Below are 22,343 nucleotides of genomic sequence, written 5' to 3' on the forward strand. Positions count from 1 at the left end.
TTTTTTAGAGCAGTTTTTATGTATAGTCGCTAATGAGTAAAATATTAATTAAATAAACACACCAACAAAGGTAATGATAATAAAGTTAGAATGTTAAAGTAGCTTTATAAAAGAAGGGGGCAATGAGAGGAGGGGGGAGAGAAGACAGAGAGAGCCTTCAGTTGAGTGGTGGCTGGAGAGGGAGGGCCGGACGCATGACATCATTCCCTCAGCTTCTCTGCACGGACAGAGCTCTGGTTTCTCCAAGTGCGCACGGCGGCTGCTGCTGAGGGAACGACTCCTCCTGCCGTACCCAGGCGCGTCCTGAGCATCCTGCGCTCTTGGGTGGATTTTAAAATCACTACTTAAGCCGGCAGGGGAACCCGTGTACGGTTCCTGACTGGACCTGCCGCGGGGACGAACATATTTAACACAAACCCGGGGATTATTGTTTGTTTTAAACATGAAGATGTGATGGGTTTATGAGCTGAGAGAGAGCGTGAGAGAGAGAGAGAAAAAATAAATAAAAGCTGGAACTCCGACACCGACAAAAGGTAGGCAGACTTCTCAGCCTGTTTTCCCGAACAGTGTTTGGCTACTTTTCTTCCACTAGACCTTGGTTTTAATGTCATGGTTGTATCTGTGTGTAAAAGAAAGGGGGGAGCATCAGGCATGGGGTCTGGGAGCGCACAGACCTCTTCTGTCCTGTCGTTTTAACACCTGCACAGAGCATAAGGCAAGTCTCCAAAGAAAGCGTTTCAGAATACTGCAAGAAAGCACGTTCAAGTTGAAACGGGGCTTAGCGACAGAACGAGATGCTCGAAAGTCCCGGACTCAGCGGGAGATTCGACTCTGCCCTCGCAAAGGTGTTGCTATAGTGGCAGAGCATATCTGCCGCTTAAATAACGGGGATACGTTCACGAACGACGGTCGCAACAGGCACTGCTTCCCTTTTCTGTTCTGCTCTCCCACTCACTTAATTACAAAATGAAAAAAGAAGCCTGGGTGGTTCTGCAGCAGAAAGGCGAAGCAGGATTTCTTTAAGGTCTTCTTTTACTCCTCTTTACGCAGCATAGAGCTTCTTTGGAACATTTCCCATATTTCTTAATCATTCGGTTTTTTTCGGGCGGGGGTGTGTCTCTCTCGCTTTCTCTCTCTCTTTCTGTATCTCTCTCTTTCTGTATCTCTCTCTCCGCGCGCGCGCGCGCGTGCGTGCGTGCGTGTGTGTGTGTGTGTGTGTGTGTGTGGTGGGAGGGGGTTCTCCATCTAGCAAGTGCATCTCCACAGGGGGGTGTTTCATTGACCAAGTCAATCGTGACAGGCGTTTCGTTAGAATCCGGCTATATAGGCATGCCCACAGACCAGGACACATCCAGCTCTTCTCGTAGGCATCGACCGTAAAAATGTTATTTTCGATCATTTCTGTCCCCTGTATCTCTTTCCCCTTTCTCTCTGTGGATCTCTTGTTTGATCAGTATTCAAGCCTGACCTGTAAGTGTTGGACTTTGAGAGCGGCGTTTGGTCTGCGCCCCTGGACGGGCTTTTGCTTTTGCGCATCACGTTGCCTCTGGCTTGTAGAACGTATTTGGGCTCGTTTCGAGGTGCGTCGCTTGAGCTTTCCACAGAGCCACCGAGGTGGAGTCAGCACAGCAATGACACTGACTTTGTCTAATTGCTAGTAACGTCCTTGCTGAAGCTGGAAACTCCGAAACGATTGGAATTTGCTCCCGTCTGTAGATCCTGTCGCTCCCGTTGACATTTGACGTAAAATACCTTGTGTTTAGCCTCTGAAGACATATCTAAAAATGTAAAAAGCTGGTTTTACACACACACACACACACACACACACACACACACACACACACATATCACATATATATATATATATATATATATATATATATAAACAGTCACCGGGACACGGACTACAAACTGAGTAACCATTTTTTAAGTTTTATAAGATTTGGATGATTCCTCTCATAGTTTAATATTTTTATAAAAGCAAAGCAAACACATCATGTATCATTCGGATTCATTCTTTTTATTATTCATGAGAGCAAGGATAGTCTTTTTAGGCGATTTCTTATTTCTAACAGCATTTTTTTTTTATTTCTAATAGCATATTTTTATTTGGAGCTTGGCTTTGCCATATTTGCCACAAAACAATTTAGTCTATCATTTTCACGAAGTTGTGCATTTCCCATCTTGTCCCATCTCTTTGTTTCGATCGCAATGAGCGCATCGCGGGTCAGCAAAGCTCATTAAAGCCAGAGGAGAGAACAATATCTCGCCCGCGCCCGGGTTGTTAAAAGAAAATGGCTTTATTCATTTTTCTCTGTACCAGTGGTAACTTAGTTATAGCTTTTTTATGGTGCCTGGAAATGGCTCACAGGCTCGCGGTGCTATGTAATGTAATCAAATTTATGATGTTGCTGTGTATTACAATTCCCTGTTATGCTCCGTCACATGAGAAATTTGGAGTGACTCCCGCCCCCTCGCCCCATCCTCCACACGGGCAAAACACAATGCCCAGAAACATCAGAACAAGTCAGGTTAACAGCCACCAGTGGGCTGAAGAAGAAGAAGCACGCACCCCTCGCCCCCCACTTAAAATAGCCCACGATACTTCCTAAATTATATTCTGACTTATGCTACCACACATTTATTCAAGCAACAAACCACGTGCCTCTTGAGTTTTACATTTTTCACATTTTATGCACATTTCTTTTCCAGTAACAGTCAAAAGTTTGATTTCTGCAAGGAAGATTTAGAAATATGCAGAGCTGATTCGTAATGATGAAACAAATAATGTGATGCAGCTTAGCACACAGAGCAAGACATGCACACATACAGATTTGTATTCCCTCATCTTTTTTTAGGCAGAACAGCACCCTTGGGATTTATTTGGCTATTATTTGCATGATTTTAATATTTCAGTCTAATTTCTAATTCAGATCCATCTTTTAGAAAGATGTGTCGCTATGTTTCTGTCCTCCTCTTAATATTAAGATGCAGTGGTACCCAATGATCACTAATGCAGAGTACAGTCTTTCCTGTCTGACAGGCCTGTGGAAGAACAGCCTTTCATACTTAATTGGAGAACACATTTTATGCAGTTCTTCAGCATCCAATGTGTGTTCATGGAGCAGTCAAATACCCATGTTAGACATGCAAAAGAGGTCATTCTAACAGATCAAGGATCAAAGATTTGGATAAAGTCAGTGAGGACTGTTCTTTAACAAATAATATTGTTGCTGGATGTCTTGATACTCCTCTTGTTCAAGATCAGGTGGCTGAGGTCCAAGGTGAAACCCTCATTGACACAACCAGTGAGACCAGTGAGTGCAGAGCATTAAAGATGTTGTAATAGAAGAGTATGTTAGCTTAATATTCAGGCTCTATGAATGCATGAAATATGTAATAGGATGGCATGTTAGCATCCGTTGTTTGCTCCTGCTGAAATATGCTTCAGATATGCTTGCCTGTCGCCAGCTGTACAGTCAAGATACTTTCAGGCACACAAGTGAGGCCACGGCTGTTAAAAATCACCACTGGACTTGCAAATATGTAGAGCGACAGACAAGCACCTACAGACTCACGCACATAAACATATGATTTTATTACAAGATGAGCCATATTCTGCAGTTTCATCAAAAGCCACCAAACCAAAATTTTTGGTCACGCTATTAACGCAAGTGAAATGAAAATGGATGTGGAGGGCTGGTAGAGCTATTTATGGAAACTCAGATGCTGTAAAGTAACACCAGAAAGAAAAGAGAGAGAAGAAAATATTAAATCATAGGCACCCTTCATGGAGCGTTTCGTCCATGTGCACTGAGGCAGTCTAATTACCAGGAGAGTGCTTGTTAGTTGTCACCTCCAGATAAACAATGGGCTGTTTTTTCCCCCCCCCCCCCCCCCACCCCCCTCCTGCCCCCGCCTGTGGCAGAGTTTGAAATTCTAGGTAACAAAATGTCAGCTTCAGTGTCCATTCACCTTCATCTCTGCATCTCTGTAAATAAACCAAAGTAATTTAAATGCATGTTAATAGCGTAAAACACGATTGACATCTAGAACCAAACAACTGCTGACATGCCACTCCAGAGGTGATTAACTTATTAATAGAAAAACTTGGGAAGGATAGAATAATGTGACAGCGCATTTTGGAATCAGCCTTGTGTTTCAACTGTGCCCTATTGTACAGTAAATCTTGTCAGAAACCATATGGTCCTCAAATATGCTAATGAGTTCTGGAATATTCTAACAGCAAAGAAAGAAATGTCCTTGCATCCTCTGAATTTGTCATTTCAAACAGCTGAGATATAAGCTCTTTAGAGAAAGTTGACTGTCAGAATGGGGGCAAAATGCACTATTCAAAACGTTTCCATGAACATTCTGACCTGGTTTGAGCCTACCATTGGGCTTGACACTTTAATGGCTTTGATATGTATGCATTTTCCCAGCACAGCTAACATGTCAAGCAGGAAGATGTTGTCTGATCCTGGAATAATTGAAATGTTATCCTTCATTCCAAGTAAGGAAAGGAATCACTTGTGAGGAATGGGGTTAAAAGCCTCTGGGCCTTCCCCTTCTTGTCTAATGTGTTAGGCTTAATCTAAAAAAAACCAAACAAACAGATTACTTCGTAAAGCAGGGTCTTTTCACGTCACAAACCCAGTCAAATAATGTGTAAAGATTATAGTGACCAGAGGAAGTATGTTGTACTAGTTTTGCATTTTGCTTCAGTATGGTTTCATTATGCTGTTTAATTTCACTGGTAAGAATTATGCCAAAATATATCATCATGAGACATACCGCCTTTGTGGTATGGATGTGTTATATTACCTATAGTTTCATGTATTTCCAACAAAACAAACACAGGTGCTGTAGCTAAGTTGACACCAAAAAATGCTGAAATCACTTATACCACTGATATCTGTGGCCATGGAAGGGGCTAACACAATAATTCCCTCTCATTCACAGATGCAGTCATATGAAAAAGTCCAATTTTCTTACCCAGCTTTCCCTGCAATGCTAAGTGACGTCTGATTCTCAAACCTGATGGAATATAGAGTGGTTCTCAAAAGGCATCATGACAGAACTGGCATTGCACCAGCACCCTACCAACATCAATAAAGCAGTATGTCAAGCATCACACTTTAAAACAGGTTGTTAAAGATGACTACAGTGGTAATCTGTAGTCTTAGAAAACCCAAGCTCGTGGGGGGGGGCTCTTCTCTTGAACGTACCACTGTCTCTCAAAACATTTGTCATATCTCCAGTTGCACTCCAAGCACTCTAAAGATGCTACATGCTCATTGCTAACTCACGTAAACACCTGTAAAAGGAATTAGTCCATTCATTTTTCGTGTGGGGTTCACAAAGGTAATGGGATTGTATATAATGCACAACTGAGATTTCCTGAGAACTAAGTAAAAAATGAACAGAAATGTTGCTTTATTCGTCTCTTTTAACCAATAAAAATTCAGATACACAACTTACAAAACATCGATGGCTGTGAGCTTGGCAGGATGTTTTCAGGAAATCAGACAATTAGGAAACCTCTCACTGGATACATGTAAATGTCCTTTGGGAAAACAATTTTCCTCCCGGGGGCTGTGTCTCTTGAAGGTCACAGCAGCATTTCACCTCCCCACTTGTCTTGCCCATAACTACACCACTGGGTATCGCTGGATGCTTCCTGCCAAGCTAGTGAGGGGAAGCTGATGTTGGTATGGGTCAGTGAGGCTGATGCATTGTGACAACAGCAAGAATAATAAAACACTGTCTCGCCTGTTTACTGCTCGCCAGCATTATAGTCAAAGGATTGACAAAGAATGAGTGATTCATATCCTTTTGTGGATAGTCATTTATGTTTCATTCAGAGGTGTAATGTAACACACCGGTTGTGGTACCTTTGGGGCGTGGTGTAGTCATCACCGGGAGTAGGTGGATGGCTGAAGATGCTTGTGAGGTGAGGAAGGAGATAGAGAGCATGTCACACAATAGGAGGGCTGAATGAAGACAGAGAGAGGATAGCAATGGTGGTGGCCTTGTACATTTCATCTGGAGGCCCTAATAAAACCCTCACAGGCCGGCATTGATCTCTCCCAGAATAATCCATTTAGACTGAGCGTGCCTGGCCATGTGGGGCCTCTTCAATTATTTATGGGAGAATGCTGTGCAAGCTTCCGTTGGGATGCAACAATGTGCCCTGGGAAACCTGTGAACTGCAGATTGCTGGAGAGCAGGGGAGACACTACATTTGGAAGGAGGAGAAATGGCAGATGGAAAAAGAGAACCAGCTGGAGAGAGATATGAGGGACAGGGGGAGAAAAGGTGGACAAAAGAAAACATGGAGGGAAGGTGAAAAAATTGCAAATTTGAGAAGGAAGGAGATGACAGAGAGAAGAAAAAAAAGAAAGAACAGAGAAGCAGTAATGGCAAGGTGCCGGTGATGAAAACAGAGGAAAAGACAAAGAAGAAGAAAAGTCTGCAGGGTTAAGTTTAAGAATACAGCCTTTAAAAAGACAAAGGAGGAGGAGCGATGGGTGAAAATGGAGGATAGAGGAAAAGCAAGGGTGGGTGCAAAAAAAAATATATGTAAGGAAATTAAAGAAAGGAGATGAAAAAGGGATATGGACGAAATGATGAGGTGGGCAATGAGGGGCAGAACATACTGAGTAGTAGTGGGAGAAACTGGTACAGATGATGGAAAGCACAAAATAAAAGTCAAACAAGAGTTAAAAGTAAAATAATGGGCAGGGAATAAAAGTAGGTACGAAAAGACAGGGGGAGGAAGGGAGGGGGAGGAATGGGGTAAGGAAGCATCAGAGGTAGAATTATAGATGAGAAAGGGTAGAAGAGTTGACAGGAAATGAGGCAGGAATAGATGGATAGGAAGAAGGTGGAGGATGGGACCTTTAAAGCAAGTCATGAACATCTATTGATCATGGAAGAGTTATGGTTGCTATTGTGCTAAGTGGAGACATGCCAGCTTGACTGGCTGTACAGTTGATCATTATTCCTGCTGCAGTCACCTTTTGTGCTGTGTTGTAAAAAACCCATGGCATTCTTGCGTTTAGTGTTGTGTTTTGATGAAAAGTTTATTCAAATCTTTTGGAAGATTATTTAATCAAAGTGACTTTCACCGTGTCACCACAGGTTTTTCAGGGTGATTTGGTCATACATCTAAGGTTAATCTAACGTTGTATGATAGTTCTTTTCATACCAGGCTACTTATCCTAAACTTCCTGCTGCACAGTGTATTTTGTGCAATTAGCTGTCCACAGGCCTCTCAGAAATCCAGACAGATTTATCTCACCTATAATTCCCAGCATCCTATTAGGTTTTCCGTCCAGTGCCTTCTGCCAAATCCAGATTTATGATTCTGCAAAAGAAAACTAAAATGGAAACTTTTGTCTGTATGGTTGAAAGATTATGTCTAACACATTCTGAGATGGTATATATTTGCTTCACAGTGTCTCTAACCCTAGTGACCTCTTGATAGCTTCTCTAAAAGCTATTTTAGCATTTAGAACATTGGACGGTGCGGTAGTGTCGCATCACAAAAAGCTCCTGGGTTCATATTCAACCTGGGGCGTCACTGTGTCGAGTTGGCATGTTTTTTCTGTGTCTGTCTGGATTCCCTCCTGGTACTCTCACAGTCTAAAGACATGGGGCATAGGCTAAGGCTAATTACTGATTCTAAACTTCCTGTATGTGTGAATAGTAGCCTGTCTTTCTGTATTAGTCCTGCAACAGAATGATGACCTGTCTGGAACGAACCCTGCCTCTTGCCCTGTGACAGCTGGGATAGGCCCCGACCCCTCCGGTGCCCAGAAGAGGACGGATGGAAGCTATTTTAGCAAAATGTTCACACTTTTCTATTTTCTGCCATGGTACAACTACCATATTAATTCATTAAGAACAGTTGTGCCATCTGTCCTTAAATGATCTGCAATCCACATTAATCTTAGACTAATATAGCTGGCATTTAATTTTTTGATTATATCAAGTCATTAGTGTACTACATTACAAACTCTCAGTGGCAACACAAAGGCGAAGGGACTTCTTCAAATGATTTAAACTGTTAGTGAAGTACTAATTGAGCAGACATGCAGTGGCAATGGGGGGAAAAGAACTGTGTAGTGGCTATTACATAGGCTATGTCAAACTGCTTAATCAGATTCGCTAAACGGTGTGGCGGTGTAGCTATTAACTAAAGATAGCAAGTTTCTCTTTAATTAGTAGGATCCTATTTCCCACCCCTCTTCCTCCTCCCAAGCAGCCACCCAGAATTTATTGTGTGTCCGCAGACATTGATTATCGGATTCTAGTAATTGTTTTGTCTCCGCTTGATTAACAAACCTATGTTTTCTCCAGAGGCTATGTTCAATAGCAGGCATTAATGGCAGGTCTCTGGCACAACTGTGAATGCTAACGAGATGTTTACGATGATTGCAACGGAAATGCATGAAGACTTCCACAGGGGGAAGAAAATGTTTCCTTATTTTCTCAGGTTTAAAGAACAGCAAAGTTTAGTAAAAGATTTCGGACACAAATGTTTGAGTTTGATTGGTCCCTCCGGTTGATGGTGCTTTGTGTTTTTTGTGATTCCAGTCCAGCACACAGGCAAGATGATAGATCTGCAGATGGCTGTATGAACCTTGGCATTGTTGGCACGTCAGGAATTTGAGCAGTCTGCCTCGTTTTTGATCTTCTCCTTTTTTGAGAGAGGTTGAGGTGAGAAGCAGAGTGCATTCCAGCTGCTGAGGAATAGGCATGTAATGAGAAAGAGGCAGAGGGGTGATGGAGAGCTTTTGGGGGAGCTTCGGGTCATGCTAAGGGGCTTGAAGAATTCAAGGGCGTAAGGTTTGGATGTAAGCACACTAGTGTACTCAGATTATATATATGTTTTTTGTAAGCCCTGTTACAAGTAAGACCTTTACCTTTTATCTGATGCCTTTCAAAGGTACCTGCCATTCTCTGTCTACCACTACCACAACACCATGACTGGTCTTTGACTCGTATTTCAGAAGAATGCACATAGAAAAATCGAGATTATTTCTTTTCATATATCAAAATGTACAAGAAACATTTGTGTGAGCATGCTGTTACTTCGAAATAATAAATTGGCTGTCCTATTCAACATCCAGGAGGAATTTGGATCACTTATGCAACATTTGTGAATGAAATGATCCAAAGACACCAACTGTACAATCTTATGGCCGTGTTTCAGCATAACACTACTGCACAGTGTGGGCGCCAGCATAGAACTTTCCTGTCAAAGACCTGAAAGTGACTCAGCCTGCAGTAATATTGAGCTGGAATGCACAACCCTGTTGCAATCTAATAAGTTTCATTGATACATGTAGTGACACATTCTTACAAAGCAACCCGTTTAGTGCAATAACCAGTGCAGTTTTCATTCTTTTGTTGCCCTCCCAGTAATGCAGCATGCTGCACTGAACCATCTGGATGTAATTCAATTTTTCCTGGCTTCTCATCAATTAATTCTATTACATTTCAGTTGGTTTAGCTACACATGTCTACCTGCATTTTAGATCATTTTGTAGTTTTTTATTTTTTTATTTTCTAAATGACCCCACAATTTTCCTGTTTCCAAGTTGATGAAATTAAATGTATTTGTAAGAAAATGAAGAAATGACAACTGATGAATGCAGTCAGTGGGACTTTTATGCTGGCTTCCCCTGTGACAATCACCTTTAGGCCTCAATCTGCTGCTTGAGTTGTCCGTCGGTTTGTGCTGTTAGCTCAAACCAGCTGCTGAAGCAAGAACAGGATGCTGCGGGAGACGAGGAATGAGCTCTACTTAAAAGTAATTTATATTTACTGTCGTTTTGTTGGGTGAAGAGGAAGTGACAAATGCGAGCTTGTTGTTTATGAGGCTTGGCTAAGTGCTGGCAGGGCTGCTTTTCTCTGAGGTAGTTGGCTCTGTGTTTAATTCATGTCCTTGGGAGGTGCATTGCTTTGTGGTGTAGTGTGTGGCAGGCGAGCTAATGAGAGGTGAACCTATCTGCTTCTTATTCTCCATCTGCCTCCCTCGCACTTTGCCCCTGCTTTCTCCCACTTCTTGCCCCTGTCTCTCCTGCTTTTCTGTCCTCAGTCTCTGTTTTGACCTTTTTTCTGCTTTCAACCCCGTCCTCACAGCGCCTTTCGTTTTCTGTTACTTTGAGCCGTCGTGGAAAACGTGTACACAAAATTTCCTTGAAATTACCCCCTAGCTTGCTGTGCTTATGTGGATGTGAAACATGGAAATGGAGCATACTCCTTGTCATCACTTCCTGTCAAATAAATCATTCAGACCTTTGACAAAACCCCAAATAGGACTGCCAATTTTCAAAGCTGTCCCGTTCATCACTTTGATTCGTCTTCTCAGAGATGGAAACCCCCACCTACCAGCCATCACCACATACTCACACACACAATCTCCCTTCAGTCCTCCACGATCACACATTTACAGTCAGAGAGTTAGCTGGAGAGGCTACCCTGCATTCAGTTTTCAAAGGAGAAGCAGTTCAGTGCAGCACCAGTGGATGTGGGCTCTAAAGCACCCTGAAAGAAAGACAGGAGAACGACAGGGGTGAGCTGAAATGTTGACCTCTTTGTCACCTCAGCTCAGCTACATCCACTTTCTTCTCCTCTTTCTCCTGTGTACCTTGTAAGGTGCTGTTTTAATTGACATGAAGAAAAAAGCTCTAGTTATCTGGCTGCCTGCTCCTGTTTCATGTCACAACTTTTTTTTCCCCCCCTTCCTTGTTCCTTGTCCATCATTCCTCTTCTCTGTGTCTTTGCTTCTTAGGCTTTCCCTTCTTTTTATCTGTATTTTTTTGTTTCTTTCTCTCTGCCTCTTCCTTTCTGTGCCTGTCTTCCTTCAGCACAGAAACACAACGTTCCCTACTGATTGCCTGTGTTGTTTCCCTCCTCTTCTTTCCTCCTTGTCTGGTTATTTACATCTCCTTGCCTCACACCAGCCTACTCAACTTGTCTCTCTGTTCTCAGCTCTGACTTGAAATCTTTATGTAATTGCTTCTTAAATTTTGAAATGAGGGTATCAGCTCGGCTGCATAGATTCGGTTTGGAAAACAAAACAATGGCACATGTAGCGGTGATATCTATGCTAGTTCCAGCACAGATGTAATATTAAATCAGTAGACAGTAAACATGGAGGGGGGCTGTAATCAAGATAATGTGTCAAAATATCGGCTCAAATAAGTGCACAGAGGACTTGCAAGGTGTGTGCCATGCTGTGACACTTGGTGGTGGCTGTAGCTCAGGTGGCAGAGCAGGTCAGCCACTAATCAGAAGGTCGGTGGTTTGATCCCAGGCTGCCTCCTGGCTGCATGCCAAGTATCCTTGGGAAAGATACCAACCCCATGTTTGCCTACTGGTGGTGGTCAGAGGGCCCAGTGGCGCCAGTGTCCGGCAGCTTCACCTCTGTCAGTGCGCCCCAGGGCAGCTGTGGCTACAACGTAGCTTGCCATTGCCAGTGTGTGAATGACTGAATGTAGTGTAAAGCGCTATACAAATGCAGGCCATTTACCATTCTACAAGGACTTTGGTTCCAGCTCTTCCTCCATGATTGAGCTGTCTGTATTTCCATCTGGCATCACCTGCCAGTGGTAAACTTTCTCCTTCCATCCGCTGCTTTTCAGTGCATGACGAGTTTTGTTTGACTGACACTTCTGTACGTTCTTCCAATGTTCAGTGTAGTCAGCCCGGAAAATGAAAGAAATACATTTTCACTTAGATCTGTAAAGATAGCAGCCCATCTCTCGATACTATGTATTTTCATCCATTTCATGATGGACTCATGAGCAGCTGAATATCATCCTTGCCTCCTGGACAGACAGTAACTGTTCTTTGTTATTGAAACTACCTTTGGGTCACGACGAATCAGTGATATTTCAAATTTTTTTAAAGATGGGTTTTGTGGAATCCTACAAGCAACATATTTTTGAGTTTATGATCAGGTCCACACCAAGATGTGTATATGTGTCTGTATTAGCAGAGAGCAGTTATCCATCCAAACTGATCTTCAAAAGTGCACATCAATTCAATCCTTGTATTGCAATTACTGCAAAACCTACACACACCCAAGATATTTACAATGTATGCATAATACAAAAAAGCATTGATAAAACCTGTATAGATGTCAACTAGCTTAATTTGGTATTATTCTTCTGCAGTTCGTATGCTCCTTTCTGGAGATCACTTCCAAAAATAGCCCTTACGTGCGTAGCCTGTGATGGGACTTTCTATACTCCTGGGTCAAATGCCATTCCCTTTTTACACTGATCGTCACCTGTTATGTATTTTTCATAGCTCTGAGTGTCTGTCTTTTTTTTCATCCTGTATTCACTTTTGCCCCTCTCCTCCCTAAGACCGGCTTGTCCTGTCACTCCAAGGTGGGCCTTCAAACTCTGGTGCATTTTTTCACAGCCGCCCTTTGTTTTCATCTATTGTTCTTAAAAGCGATTATGACCATCAGACAGGACCATTAAATATTTAGTGGAGCTCAGGCTGCTGCGTTCCCTGGCTTCACAGGAACACGCACCACAGATGTTCAAAGTGTCTCTCTGTAGGAAGGCGGTGCACAAATACTTTGAGGGGCAGTCACTCCATTAAATAAAAGCTGCTTTTTGGACATAGAGTATGTGTAGATCTTGTGTGATTCAGTGGCAGTGCTTAGTGTTTCTTTGTCCTTTAGGTAGTGACACACACATATTTGCCTTTGTGTTTGTGTGTGCCTGTCTCTGTTTGTTTAAGTCGCTGTGTTTTGCATTCACTCCTATACTCATTTTTTTGCCTTCTGTCTTTGTCTGTTTTTGGTGCCTGTCCCGCACATTATTTTGCTTTTCAATATTAGAAAATGTATATATAACCCAATCCTCGTTTTCCACTGCAGAAAGAAACAGAATGACAAGTTGCTTGAGAGAAAAAATAAATAAACTCCTCTGCTATTGATTTAACTAAAAACGTGGATTCACCAATTGCCTCTCCTGTTACTGCTACATTTAATACTGAAGTCCAAATCTGAGAAACTGCACTCTGGTGCAATACTCTATAACTATAGGAGAGAATTTTGTCCATCCCTGCTGCTTTCCACTCGTCATCTTCCTTTCTGTTTGGAGTAAATCAGGTAAAGCTAAGGTTTTTCCACACTCTGTGATATGTATGCATGATATGTTTTGTGTTTCTTTTTAATATAATTTCAGTTGTGGATTATGGGTAAGCAAAAATCATGCTCACTGTTGTTGTTGTTGTTGTTTTTTTGTAATTGCAAAATATTAAACTGAAAATATTTAATTCATCAAGGCTTACAGGTTGAAAAGCTGCAACATTCATTGTTGAAGCCATCGTGCCCTTGAAGCATAACGGAGCTTTGTTGTCTTGGCTGTTATTATTCAGAAGGATTTCAACTGAGAGAGCAGCCAGGAGTTCAGTGTCTTGCTCAAGGATGTTTTGGCTGTTCTAAAAATGAAAAGTGATGTGCCAGTTATGAGACGTCCAACCACAAGTCCATCCTGCCAGTTTATAATCTTATATTTACTGCAAGTCATGATGATGAAAAAATGTTTTGCCCTACTAGATATTATGTCTCATATTGCGTCTAATAATATGGCGCTGTCTGCTTACACCGAAGCTTCATTTTCTATAAACAAGTTAAGTGAGAAACACTCACTCTGTAGTGATTGTCTCATGGCTCCATATCTTCCTCCTGTAAGCTAAAGATGTACAGGTTAATGGAGTGGGAAACTCCTTCTGTCTGCATATTTGTTTTGTCCTGCTCAGAAAACTTTCGGGAATTCTCCATCATCTCAGTATAACAGACAGCATAAACCATTAGGAGTCCAGTTCACCTGTTTGGTGCAAATGAAAGTGAGAATATTTGCAGTGGAGAGGCACAGTCCTCACAATGAGAATAGTTTTGCCAGGTGGTGGCCACAATCCATTGCTTTCTCCTCATCCGTCCTTTTTGCTACTGTCCTCGCCCCTCCTGGCATGAGGTGGTACCCTATTCAGGTTGCACCAGGTAGTCCAGCTCTTCCTAAATGGCACATCCATATGTGTCACGGGAAGATGGCTTGATGTGTCTACCTGCACAGTCTAAATACAATACAATACAATACAATAGAATTTTATTTATATAGCACATTTAAAAACAAGGTGTATGCCAAAGTGCTTCACAGAAACCAAATAAGAGCAATAATAAGTACAAGTAAATAAAATAATATAAGTACAAATAGAATATACTAACAGGTGGGAGACTTAACTAACCAGTGATACCAGGCATAGTAGGCACGAGGCAAAAGGCTGAAGGTTTAAACATAAAAACATCAATAAAAGCAAAAAATATAAGTTACAGTACAGCTAAAAATGCAGGGTCTAGGAGGCAGGGAAGGCAAGGCGAAATAAATACGTTTTTAATCGAGATTTAAAAGATTGAATTGAATCAGATGCACGGATAGCTTGAGGAAGATTATTCCAGAGGTAGGGTGCAACAGAGGCGAATGCACGGTCACCTCTGGTCTTAAGGCGGGATCTAGTTAGCACCAGGAGCATTTGGCCTGCTGATCTAAGCGCTCTCCTAGGGGGTATAAAAGCTGAGGAGATCCTTAAGATAGCTGGGCCCGGTGTTATTTATGATTTTAAAAGTGAGCAATAAGATTTTAAAATCGGAGATGGGAGAGAACTGGAGTAATAGACTTAAACCTACCAGTTTCGGTTAAGAGACGCGAAGCAGCGTTTTGAACGAGCTGCAGTTTGTGAATAAGGGCAGAATGGAGATAAATAACACTGAGATGATCCCAGGAATTGGGCCATTACATGAACAGAGCTGGGCAGGGCAATTTAAAGGCATTAACCAATCAGCAAGACCAGAATCTGCTCCTTTGTGCAAGAAGGCATGATTCCTGCCAGGACCCCACAAACTGAACTCTAGCAGTCTTTTTAAATGCAGCTCAATTGGAGTTTGCCTGAGAACATCAGAACTGGCATGTCCACCACTGGCACCCTGTTCTCTTCATATTTGACAGTAGGTCACACTGAGTGCATGTGACAGATGTGAAAGTGTCTGGAGACACCGTGGCGAACGTTAAGATGCCTGCAACATTATCCAGCTTGACCAGTTAGTCAGTGGGTCGGTGCAGCATATCCTTGGAGTGTCACACAGACCTCAACGTGCTGTTGTGTACTGGGCTAAAATCCTCAAACCCATCATCAGACCTTATGCTGGGGCAGTGTGGACTGGGTTGCTTGTGGAGCAGGACAATGAGGCCTCATGTGGCGTGGCGAGGTAGTACATGGGGCATATTGGTGCATCTGAAGCCACTATAGCTCATTGATGCCCTGATCCAGGTCTGAGAGGAGATCACCCAGCGCTCCATCTATTGTCTTACCAGGAGCATGCCCAGACATTTTCAGGCATGCATGCAGGTACATGGGGGTCATAAACATTATGGCCACATCATGATTCAAGTTGGATCAGCTTGTGATTTCAGTTTTTTAGTCCAGGCCTCAAAGTGCTGAAATAACAGATTCCATCCCTCTCAGATGTTTTAGTTACAGCAGTGTGTCTCTCCCTGTTTAAATGCTCATTCACTGCTGAGGTGTCACCTCCAAGAAAATGAGAGCATTTTGTTTTTCAGCTCACCACATACTAGGTCAGGACCTCTGGACGTGACATTGTATTTTACCCTCAAAAGTCTAAAAGGTTGTATTTTAACAAATACCAGGATCTTTGCCCAAAAGGAATCAGTCAGGGTTGTTTCTAAAACCTAATCCAGTAGCAGCTGAAACTGAAAAGTCTAAAACTAGCAGTCCAAGACAAGACACAAGCAACGGTCCTCTGGGTGAACAACTTTATACTTTTACCACCCCAACTGCGCTGTAAAGCAGACTTGTTTTCATTTTTTATGCCTCCTTATCCACAAAGATGCTATTCTAGAGCTCTACCTGTATATTAAAAAGTGACACAAACGGAGTACCCAGTGCATTAAATTGAGACTGTGTGGACAAACTGAACAAATCCACAAGAGTTTAAAACATGAATACTCCTCATTCTGTTGAAGGTGGATAAAGGAACTCAAAAACACACCTAGTGCAGCTTTGAATCTCTGTAGAAGATTAAATCACTGGTTAAGGCAGACTTTGGGTGCAGCTAAGAGGTGTATTTCAAAGACGCTGAAGAGCCTATTCATACTTATCCACGAGTGAGTTATGTTAATTGATGAAAGTCCTTGGTTTTAATGGCCATGTAGTAGCTGGTATTGAGAAGAAAGTGACAAGCTGTGATATGTGCTTGTATGGGCCAGCCAGCTAAACCTCTCTTTCTTCCTCCCTTTTTGCCTAATGGTTGATAATGAAGAGGGCATCTTTACAGAAATGACATGCGCATGTCCTTTACTGGGAACAGAGGCACGCATAAAGGCTGGGCTGACTGCCCTTCAGAATACTGGACCTGACATTAATCTTTAAATGACTGTTGCTTCTTCCCTAAGACTTTCAATCCATTAGTGGCCACATCTTGAGATGGAGGAAGATTGCCAAAGAGCCAAAGACAGAGAGCGGGCATCTGTGTGTATGTGTAAGTATGTGTTGCGGATGTGTTGCGGATGTAGAATGGTGGAGAGAGTGCAATGGAAAGGATGATGTCAATGATAATGGAGGATGAGGACAGGGAATCAAAGAGAGACAGAGACTGGCTTAGGCCACGATGAGGTATGCAGAGATATTGTGTGATAAAACAAGTAAGACAGAGAGGGTACACATCTTCAAAAAAACCAAAAAAAAACTTGTCATGTCAGCAATCATATTCCTCCATTGATGCCACACTGGCACACCCTGTTCCCCCATCCTACACTCACACACATGGATTAAACTGAGATTCGGCATCAAAGTGTGGTTTTTATTTTTATTTTTTTTGTCTTGTTTTGACAGAACAATAGAATCAATAGATACTGAATTACAAAGGCAAGTTAATGTTTCATGTTAACATGTGATCCCAGTCTTGTTTCAGTCTCCAACATTTCCATTATTGCACACTGAATTGCGCCTCTCCCCTCGCCTTTTTTCATGCCATTGTTCCCTTACTTACCTCCTCCTGTCATTTCACATGTCCCTTTCACACAGTCATTCCATATATCACTCTGTTTCTTGTTTTGTCCACACTTCCTATTCTGTTCCGTCTTCCCTTCAGTTCAGATCCTTCCTCACATCTCACCTTATTTTTTTCTTTGCCTTGACCTTCTTTTATTCTTTTTTCTAATTGTACTCTCTCCCCGCTATTTTCCGATTCTAACTATATGGCTACTGCAATTACAACTTTTCTACCCAGCCCTTTTTCCCTTTCCTACTTTTTATGTCCCTTACCTTTCATCCTCCCCACACCCAGCTTACTCTCTCCTTCCTTTCTTCCATTCTCTCTGCTCAACCCTCTTCTTCTTCCCAATATCCTCTTGTCCCCTCATCTCCCTCCCGCTGCTTCTCTAGCAGTGAGCTATAGTGACTCTGACATCATTACCCTTGTTGTGACAGGTTTCATTTGTACCCTGTGGACCTATACATCAGCCTGACTGATAGTCCAGGGCCTGGGGCCAACAGAGCCCCACCCAGACTGGGACAGAGTAACAGACAGAACGATCCTAAAACCACTTCAACCTGCGTACCACTGGATTTTTTTCCATTACTTGTTCTGATATGTCAAATTCAATACCAGTTCATAACACGCCCCCAAAACATCAGCCTGTCTGAAATAACAATCCCCGTGCTGGAATAAAATAAACACATTTCAGGGGGAAAAATGCACACTCACACTCTTTGATTGACAAATGATCTCTGGAAATTGCTATACGGGAAAACTAACGAGAGCTTAGAAACAAATGGAAGTCATTAAATATTCCATTTAGTAGGACTTTGCACAATTTGCATGTGTCCTTTGAATTAATCACAAAAAACCCTGTTTTGATAGTTTTGTTTAAACATATGATGAGTCTTGAAATGTCATTGTACTGATTTGTATTGCGTCCGAAGGAGCTTCAAGGTTGTCTCAACAATTTGTATGAACCCGCAAAGGCAGAAGTTTTCCAGTCGTATGACTTAGTCAATTGATTACACAAGTGCTTATAGCTCGTTATATGTATAATGATGTATAAATATGTCAATATAGATAATGAATATTTACTTTTACACAAATGAAAATTCAATATAATTTAAGGCAGTTATAAATGACTGCCTCTCACTTCAGTATTTATGCAGTTAATGTTTGTTTGGGGGTTAAGTGACGTGCATAAAACACCTAACCTGTGTTTTATAGTCAGTGAAGCCTTAACAAGACCTTTCAGAGATTTTCCTACATAAAAAAGACAAAAAATTCATACTGCTAATAGACTGCAGGTACAAAAATTAAGCAATCACTCATTTAAATTTTAAATAATCCATGATCCAAATGATTTGTCCTGTTCTTTCATACTGCTCAGCACCATTACCAAAGTGTGTGAGGTATTCCAGTCAGCACAACGTCATATCCATCTCTACACCCTCACAAATGCAGCCAATACATTAACAATACCTTCAGACTGCTCGCAGTCCCATTGATCTGTGGTCATATTAATGTGTGGCTTATGAGCTCGACAGCATCCTTTGTGGCCAGACAAAAATGAATCCACTTGAGTGTGGCGCGTTTAATGGCCGACCTCCACTGTTCTTTCACAATGGAACAGATCCCCGTTGTGTTCATTAGGTTGTGCAAAGTAGAAAGCTTGGAAGAGGACTGCTATGAAAGATCTTCATTTTACAAGCACCTGACCCCCCATGAGTGTAGCGTGCTGAAGGAATGGGATTGTGAGAGAAGTTTGAATATAAAATGAAGTGCAACATAATAGTTTTACATAACAGGACTAAATTTTTGACTTTGAGCCCTATTGGCCTGTTACAAAAAGCACCAAATAAGCATCTTTTGAATAATAACCACACTATTACCACATCTTGAATTACAGATAGTCATGTTCCACATAAGCACTTTTGAAATTAAGCCCTTCATGTGTTTTTTTCTCTGTGTAGATTGTCAGTCATCCAGGTCATGGCAGTCTTAAACAATCTTTTCAAGCACTCAAGACTTTGCATGTAAATCAGTGGGAGCAATCACATATGGTCATTATCTGTTGATGAGTTATCCCACGGTTTGGTGATTTTTTTTTTCTAGCTGTGTGCAGCCATTGTGTTGGCTCAGCAAGAGCATTTATAAATAAGGGCTAGCTGTCTCGCTGTAGTCAATACCCCTCCATTCACCGTGGAGGTTAGCCAAGAACAGAGTTGAGCTCAGGCATTTTTCATGTACTATCCTCTAGAATATAGCCTTTTTGTGATGTGTGTATGTGTGCATGTTTCTGCTTGTGTCCAAGCACCTGTGTAGGAAGCTATGTGTGCAACGCATTTTTGTGCGAGACACAACTTAGTTGTACGTGTTGCTGAAGAAAAAAGACTGACCACACAGAAGGCACATTAATCATCCCGTGTTTCTCTCTTTTCCCACTGCCTCGTGTACTCGGAGTTGAGGCCTGATGGATGGTTTGACTCTCGCTCTAGATTCCAAGGGAGAGACTGTAGCCTATTGACAGGTCAAAGATCCCTTGGGGAGTCCCTAGCTTACCCTACAGCCCATACGTCTCTTGAAACTTATGTGTGGCTTCTCATGTATTTATTCCATACATTGTAGATGTGTTCTCCCTGACTTAAAACTGGAGTGGGAAAGTGACTGTGCAAATGTCAGCCCTGTTACATGATTTTTGACTGCCAAGAAGAGTAAATGGCTGGGAAATAGTCACTGGTGTTAGAGCAGAAAGACTGAATTCATTATAAATTGACATCATTTACAGAAAAATAATTTTCCACTGACCATTTCATGTGGACATTGGTGAGTTCACCATCTATCTTACCCATTTATACGATGTACTTCAAAGTACTTCATGTTATTCATAACGTAGTATCAGCATCATAGCTTTGGGGTTTTTTTTGTTTTTTAGGAGGTTGCCATTTAAATGCATTTTATCCTATCATTTACTACTTTTGTGTTCTGTTTTCAAGGCTAGAACAAGAAGCTAATATAAAATAAGTGAAGCACTAAGCTGACAATTAAAGAGAAGATACAGGCTAGCATGACTCCCGTTTGCCACCTCCTGTGGATCACTTAAATCACCCGTTGCTCCTTGATAGCTGATGAATAATAATGCCAAATCAACATTAGGTCTCCTGTATTCTGAAGTGAGAGAAAGGAATAAGGAGAAGGGATGGGACTAAACCATAACATAATTAATTTTGGTGTTTTTTTGTTTGTTTGTTGTTGTTTTTGTTTTTTTTGGATTGTTTTGAGAGGCAAACAGAAAATGCAAACAGAGGTGAAAACAAACAGGAAGCTCTTAGTTTTCCAGCGGTAGCTAGTACCTCAATAAAGAGACAGGAAATAGGAAAAGAATCCACACAGAGACGTGACTGCAGCGTGCCTCTCCTGTTTTCTTTCCCTCTATGGCTGTCTCCTTCTTTGTCTTGTGTGTCAGTAACTCCGTGTTGTCATTCACCTAACCTTGGTGGCAGAGTGGAAGGTTTCTTGGCGCCTGCCAGTTGTTCTTGGCACAGAAACGCAAGGGAATAAACCTCAGCACTTTGATGATGAGGCGCTTAGCAGATGTCTGATGTACAGCTTGACGAAGCTTCGATTTCCCAAGGACACAGTAACTCCTCGATATGTGACAGGATGTGCATGTTTATGTGTAAGTGCAATGAATCAGGCTTTGAAATTACAAATCAGAGCGAGTATTTGGCTTCCTTTCAAACATATTGTTGTGCACCACCCCGTGAGTCTGATATTTACAGTAGAATTGTGCACTACCTTCATTGTATAGGCAAATGGATGTTGACAGATGCTTGTGTCAAGCAGACTAAGACAATTGGTGGTGACAGCCTGGGTCGACGTGTCCTGAGAGCCGACAAACGTCCGTCTAGATTTCCAGGTACGGAAGAATTTTACCCCTGGGATGTTTCAGCCTTGAACATAATGAAGCATGTCTAGTGACAAGGTGGATGGACTCCTTCAAAATATATCTGAAACAAGGTTAGAATGTGGATAACATAGCAAGGAAAAGAGGTTATTTCCAACCTCAACCAAAAAGTTTATAAGCAAAACCCTCACGCAACATATTATTGTTCCAGAATTTATTTTATGAGCCAAAATACATTTTTACTGTGTATCATTGTGTCATAATGCATGCTGTAACAGCAAGTTTAAGTCAGTCTCCCTGAAACATGCATTCAAGCACTATTTTCATCTGGCTCGCTGTGCATTTTGGAGTATTTGGCAAACCTCTTGTGCAGGTTCAGTGGCTCATTCCTCCATTGATCTTTTATTGGGTTACGGTTAGTTGTGGTTGCTGGTTCAAGTCGGTCAGAGCAAGGGGTTAACAAATATTTTGATTGCCTTCACTATCTAGCATGACACTCTATAAGGATCACATCAGTGTATCCTATCAGGTATGAGGTGGCAAGTATGCAAAATGCCTGACAGCCTCTTAAGCAGCCATTCACACTGTGACTCAGGATGCAAATTGTTCAGGCTCTCAAACCCCAGCCAAACGTTTAAGCACCCCCACCCACCCCTTCCCCAAACAACTGGGGGTTCGTGGTGGTGAGGTGAGGCATAGGAGCACTTGCAGAAGTAAACAAGTGTACAAAACAGACATACAAAAGCATCTATCCACACAGAGACCTGGCTCGCGCTCAAGGTCAGGCAATATCGGCAAATGGTAAGATAAAAGCAGAGCATTACTTGAAGCCATGTTGCAGTCTGAGATAACATCTCATTCAGTGGTACATAAAAGACAAATGCGTCTATGGGTTTAGTTAAGCCCAGCCAGTGCTGGATTTTTGGGTCAATACAGATTTTAGAGATTAAAAAAATCTTATATATGTAGCCTCTATGTATTTATTTATATCGGAGCTTTTTATGAGAGCCTGTCTTCTTTCATGATATTGAGACAAATTGCAGTATGGCCATGAAAGCTACTCTGCTGATTAACTCTTCGCGGATGGCTTTTTATCTGTTGGCATTTGATGTACGACATCTTTGTAAGGGCTACGGTCGAATGCAATCACAGGGCCTTTCATTGCAGGGGTCCCTTCAGATTGCCTGTTAGTTCTCAAGGGAGGCCATCCCTCAGAAAATATTGACTGTTGGACAGTGAACGCCTGTGTGTATTAGAGGGGCTGCTTTAGAGAGAAATTGCAAATGCCTTTGTGTGTGTGTGTGTGTGTGTGTGTGTGTGTGTGTGTGTGTGTGTGTGTGTGTG

The 22,343-nt window shown here is 42.0% G+C and overlaps 1 protein-coding gene across 14 annotated transcripts in view; it reads left to right on the plus strand.

Annotated features, from left to right (window-relative positions):
• The first annotated feature begins 221 nt into the window (after positions 1-221).
• Positions 222-22,343, plus strand: part of ptprsa (protein tyrosine phosphatase receptor type Sa) — a 223,126-nt gene continuing 201,004 nt past the window's right edge. For all 14 annotated transcript variants that reach the window (XM_005730285.1, XM_005730292.1, XM_005730287.1 and 11 more), the window contains exon 1: positions 222-533. The gene's annotated coding sequence lies outside the window, so the exon portion shown is untranslated. The remainder of the gene's footprint in view (positions 534-22,343) is intronic.

The sequence above is a fragment of the Pundamilia nyererei genome, unplaced genomic scaffold, assembly GCF_000239375.1.
Source record: "Pundamilia nyererei isolate P.nyererei 1_Seehausen unplaced genomic scaffold, PunNye1.0 scaffold00036, whole genome shotgun sequence".
NCBI lineage: Eukaryota > Metazoa > Chordata > Actinopteri > Cichliformes > Cichlidae > Pundamilia > Pundamilia nyererei.